Source organism: Myzus persicae, unplaced genomic scaffold, assembly GCF_001856785.1.
Source record: "Myzus persicae strain clone G006 unplaced genomic scaffold, MPER_G0061.0, whole genome shotgun sequence".
Lineage (NCBI taxonomy): Eukaryota > Metazoa > Arthropoda > Insecta > Hemiptera > Aphididae > Myzus > Myzus persicae.
Window position 1 is genome coordinate 26451 of NW_019100674.1, and position 6396 is coordinate 32846.

The following is a 6396-nucleotide window of genomic DNA, read 5'->3' on the forward strand; positions in this document are numbered from 1 at the left end:
AATGTGAATAAATATTTTAAAATTACTAGGCCACTGAATAGTCAACTATAAATTTTACCACGATAATTTACAAATTATAAAAATTAAAAACACATGTGACATGCATCAAATATATATTTATAACAAATAACCGGTACATTAGCCGCTAAATATAAATAATATACTCTTTTTAATAAATCAATATTTTGTTGTTTAACGAGACGTGATCGATATATTTTGGTATTTAAAATGTCTACGGTGTCTTTAATTACAATACATTTTAATTTAAAATATGATTTGTTAAGATGATCAATACTCAAAACCACATTTTGAGTATTTTTAAATAAGTATTTTAATGGGATTTTGTAAATCTTATAAGTTTATGGAAATTGATTTATAATATTGAACATATAGAATACTTCATCGTGAATCTGCAGTAAGTCTAAGTCATAAATCCGGAATTTTTTTTAATATCATTAAACCTAAGGAATATAGATATTTCTATGTTTTTCTCTAATATAATCTAAAATATAATCATTTTTAAAATTAACAATATTAATATCACTTGAGTTGATAAAATCATCCTTCCATTTTTATGTTCTGAACACACGCATCATTGAAATTGTCACGATCATTGTCATACCGCATCGTTAAATTTAAGTAATCGAAGTCTTTACTTAATAAAATATCATTCGATATATACTTATCCCAAATGACAATATACAATATCCGCAACCAGTAACTGCAACCAAAAAATGCAAAATCATTTAAACACTCGTTTTAACACCCGTTACGAGTTTACCAGCATATTGTTTTCAAAAAATTCATGATATATGTCACTATTTTTTAAGTACAAACTTTCAAAATAATTCCGCATACTACACTCTAACTCGGCGGAACCATGGCTTTGAATTTCCCAGATTAAATGATCCTTGACATTTTTAAAATAATATCTTAAACATGTATGTACATTTCCTGGACTTCTGGTCAAATGATAAGATATACACAGTTCTATTTTTCTTTTTGAAAGCAATGCTCATAACTTATAAGACCTATTAACATTTGTATTCCAAAGTAATTTATTTTTAATTAAATCAAAAAAGGAACGACTCTGGTTGATGGGTGCAATAAATGTTGTATATTGTTTATAAAATAAAACAAAATCTAAATACCAGTCCATGTAGTATTTGATATATGATCCACTGAAGTCCCATTGGTTATTTTTGAATCGAATAGATGGTTTTTTGAGAATCGTATGCAGAAGTATAAACTGAAGACAGAGTGCTCACGTGATGAGTAACAATTGAAGAGTAGACCTCATTCCATCAATAACTGATCTGAGCTTTTTGTCCAACCAATGAATTTATTTTGTGTATGCAATGCAATGTTTTTACAGACAACAGTATTCGTTGAACTGATGATGAATATGCGACTTTTTAATATATCTAAAAGGATGTAACAGAAATTAATGACTAATACAATAACTCTTGTTGTAACCAATATTGTATATGTATTTATGTATATATAAATATAATTAATTATATATATTATATTATATATACTTATAAATTAAAATCACTTTTTGGTCAGGTCACAACACCAGCTGAATAAATAACCACAGGGTGTCAATGTTCATATAGAAATGTTTTAGTCTTATTATACATTTTAATGTATCAAACATAATAAATATTAAAAAAATTAAACACTATTGAATATATTTGATTGTGTTTTAACTTTTATTAATAAAAACACAATTAAATACAAAGAATATATAATTAACCGTTAAAAAATTATTATGTATTAATTTAAATAAGTCAATGAGAATTATTAGTGTTTTAAAAATAAAAGATCACTGAATATTTATGTCTGACCATTTAATAAGCGTAAGAAATTAAATTCTAGATTTATGGAAAGTGTTTTGTTGTTTTAAATTTGACGATTTACTTTCAATAGTTTTGATGTTTACACAATGGTCATCAGCTAAACGCACAAATATAGTTATTATTTTTTAAACTTAGTTTTTTTGGGGATTTAAAGTTTAAGATAACTTGTATTATAAGCAGTTTACAATTCGCACAACTATATGGAGTATAATATATGACTTAATTTTGTTAACTAACTTAAGTTAAAATATTGAATAAAATAAAATACAGCTAACAACAAATTATGCAATAAATCAAAATATTAACTATAATCAAAACACACCAGATACTGTTCTTATAGAAATCTTTATTGGACTGTCAATTATAGCGAGGCTTGTAGATTCATCCAAGTCAGAAAATAAACTTCTTTTAGCTACAAAAAAAATATATATATTTGCACATAAATAATAACACCTTAATAAAATACTTGGATAACCAGAGGTAAAGATATAGGTTTTAAAGTCTATGTAAACTATAGGTATGCAAAAGTCATGAAATCCAATTTAGTAATTTGTATTTTAACTATAATCAGAACTATAAATTTTACATAATCATATAATTTACAAATATTCATAAACAACTACTTTACTTAAAATAAAATCAATTAAAACAAGGAAAAACCAAATTCGGTTACGTTTAAATACATTTAAAATTTGAAAAAAAAAATACTAAGTTGATTTTCAAAAATCTTATTTTTGGACCTGGTGTGCTTTGCATAAAAGGTGATAATATACTTAAACATTTATAAAATAAAAACACTTATTATTTTTTCATATAAACATTATTTGAATTAATTTTATTTTAAAACTTTAAATTGATCTCTTTGGTTGTATAACTATGTATTATAATTTATATTATCTTAACAAATACTTTTAACTTGACATTGAAGGCGTAGGTGCCACTAAGTGGAGGTTTGGGATTGCTTTGTATAGCGCCCATTGAGAGAATGCTACTCATGCGTTTATTGTCACAATTTTTCCTTTGCTAGTTTCAATAATGTGCTGCTAGTTTGATAATAGAGTAACTTGACATATTGTCAATTTTTTAGGTAAAAACTTTATCCGTGCTAAGATATATGCGATTTTTTTAATAATTTCATCTTCAAGCAATATATAAGCATCATATTTTGCTTGAAAATTAAAATATTGAATAAAAGCTGATACTTAAGCACACCTAAAATTCTTACTTAAAAGTTTGATTAGAGGTAAATTCACTCAAATGATATCAAAACAAACAGAATACTATTGAAGCTAGTGAACAAACATTTACAATGACCTAAACAGAGACGGCTTATACATCCTCTTAGTAGCACCTTTGTAGCATCTTCGTGTTAGGTGTGTTATGGATAATAACGTATTCATTAATAACACATTCAAATAAAATATTTTCTTAAATGCACAGTGAAATGTAGAATTGGTGAAGAACTAGTACGCTAGCCGCGAGACTATACCACAAATTTAGCTACTAACACATTAATATTGAAAGATATATTGCCAATTAAACAATGAACAACAATATATTGGAATTATATAATCCCCCCCCCCCAACCCGAATAAAAAAAATGTGATCCAATAGTTGCATTTATGATTTTATAGGTATAGGTACAAGTAAAATTTAATATAAGAGACTATATTATGACTATAAGATACCTACTCTAGATAATAAATACAAACATTATCTGTGTTTTAATTTTAAACCCTGAGACAACAACCGAGTAATTTTTCACATAATAAGCCCAAAGAAATGTTAGATAAGTTAAGTTCAAGCAAACTCTAATATCGTAAAATACCGTATAACATAATAAATATAATACCTGCAGAATCCGAATTTTTCACAACTTTTCGTTTTCGCACTTTTCTAAGTTTTAATGTGTCTTCAGATGAGGAAAGATCGGACTTTTTGCCACAGAGCATTTCTTTTGAGCCACTTGAAAATCATCTAGAATCATTTTAAAATTTAAATTAATATAAATTATATAACAAACATTTTATAATATAGTAGGTGATTCAGTTTTGATATTTTTAACTCACTAATATTGGAAGTCAAAGTCCGTGCTTCAAAGAAATTAAATGTGTGTTTTTTCGGCTTTATTCTGTTTATAATTGCATTTTTCAATTCACTTTTTTTTTTGTATTCGGCCATGCGCAACATCCTTTTTTAATAAACCAATTTTCGGGTACGACCTCCACCGTATCATTCAATTTAAAGTGTACCACTGACTACGTAGTCTTTTTTTATAAATATAATAGTAGGAAACAAATTCACGTTACACGAAGAAAAGAATATTATAGTCAACCGTGTTTCACCAGACGTCAGTATCGGCTGCTGTCGACTATTAACGATCGAAATTCGAAACTTGATGAGCGATACGGGATTACGGGATTACGGGAATAAACGGTGAAATAAGAAACTGCATAGTGCAATGAAGTAATAATATAAATATCGTCGCCGCGACTCCGCAGCCCATTATCGCTCGCCACAAACTATAAAATATAAATTGATAAACGTATGGAATTCCCAAAGGTTGTGATTAAAAGCAATCATTAATTTTAGATTTAGAACTGTATAATAATATTCTACTTAATAACAACTACGTGAAAATAAGCCGGTATACCAATATAAATAATATAATAATACAATTTTATTATTATTATCTATACAATATGTCAGGACTGTCGTCGACACTATTTTTAATGTTAAAATAATTATCATTTACTTATGTCATTATAATTATGTATAGACTATAGAGAACTGAGGAATAAACGCCTAATAATAATATATTATAATAATGTACATTAAATTATTTAAGCATAGTTCAATATCTCGATGTACCTACCGATAAAATATAACATATAATACATTAATATAATATAATATAGCCATATAGGTACCTACCGTTATACATGACACACTCGTACGGAAATGCAGACCTTGGTAATTTTCTAGAAATTATATATGTACTTTTATATAAAATGTATTTATACTTATATAGTTATATACGTATTTAGTATTTCTTTTATACGTAAATGTTAAAGCAGTGAAAGGAATATGCAGTGGAGACGTGGAGTACGGTGTAGGTATTCATAGAATAAATCGAATATATTATAGGTAGTTTATTCAAAATATACCTAGTCATTAGTCAAATAAAATATTCCACAGTTTAAATTATTATAAACATATAATAAAAATATGTTTGAATTTAAATGCATATAATAACTAGGGCTCAGATTTATATGTACTTATATAACATAGAAAAGCATGTATTAAGACTACAGAACTATTTACATAAATCACTCTGAACTCTGAAGAAAACACGTAAAAACAGTAAAATTGTCTAAATATGTGAGAACAAATTGAATAATTTATTGTGAAATGTGTAAAAACATGTGTTAAACCGCTCCTGCGCATAAGTGATTTGATACACTAAACATTTTATTCAAATAGAAAATCGAAAAATCTGAAAGGATATTACATTATTACTTAATGATTTCTGCAATTCTTTTGCACCATCGTTCTTAACTCGTTGAAGTGGGTATATTTTTAAAATAAAAATTAAATCAGAAAAACTTGAGGTGACTAAAGTGAATTTATTACTTTATTTAAAAGTAGTTTCGTAGTTTTTATTTTTAATACTGGGCATTACCCTCCCCCCTTCTTGCTACCAAAAAGAGGAGGATTTTATGCATATTTAACATTTTCTAAAAAAATTATCTTTTTTCTCTCTTAAGCCGAGTACCTATATTAATAATAATATTGAATATCAAAATCAACATTATCAATTATAGTATATTCATTTATTGTTATCGTTGAAGTCGACTAATTAAAGGACAGCAGTGCAATGTGCATATTTTAATCTCTATCTATTCTCACTATAGAATTCTGATGTAGGTACCTCTACTATCTTTTCGAATTTATTTTTTCCAGTTCAATAAAATGTCAAAATACAAAAAGTTTCCTTCATACATAAAATATTAAAAATTTATAATTGGAATCTTGAATAATATTGAATTTTGATGGATGTTTATAATTTACTTGGCATTTAAGGTATATATTTTCTTCACGCGGGTTTTATACATTTTTGTGCAAATTTTTCCTTTTCTAGCTCCTTATATAAATTACGAGCGCTAGCTATAATACTTATACTTAGCACTATCATATTTTATTTTATTTTTGAGATCATTAGGTTGAGATTTATAATTAAGTATTAGAAAGTACCTAAATCCTTTAAACTGATGGACTTTACAATTGCCCATATCAGTAGAGCAAATCATTTTATTTTTGAAATTAACCCGTGCTGCAATATTTGCTGCTTAGTGCATACGTCTTAGGATCGATGAAAAAGTAGCATTTTTACATTACGGTATATGAATGGTTACAGAAAAAAAATTGTGCTCAGTATATTGGTATAACGTATGTTACAATAAATATATAATTATGTAGGTACTGCAGGCGTCTGTAGCAGTATAATATATAATTGTACGTGCAACAATAATAA

General features: G+C 26.6%; 1 long non-coding RNA gene across 2 annotated transcripts; it reads right to left on the reverse strand.

Moving 5' to 3' along the window:
- Positions 1-221: 221 nt before the first annotated feature.
- On the reverse strand, positions 222-4333 carry LOC111040476. Of its 2 annotated transcripts, XR_002605205.1 has the most exons (5): positions 3932-4333; positions 3715-3839; positions 1152-1424; positions 838-1031; positions 222-721 (listed from the first exon to the last, which is right to left on the reverse strand). It is a non-coding gene; the product is annotated as an uncharacterized LOC111040476 (long non-coding RNA). The 2 variants fall into 2 exon arrangements; XR_002605204.1 differs by having other exon boundaries at positions 222-1424.
- Positions 4334-6396: the final 2063 nt, after the last annotated feature.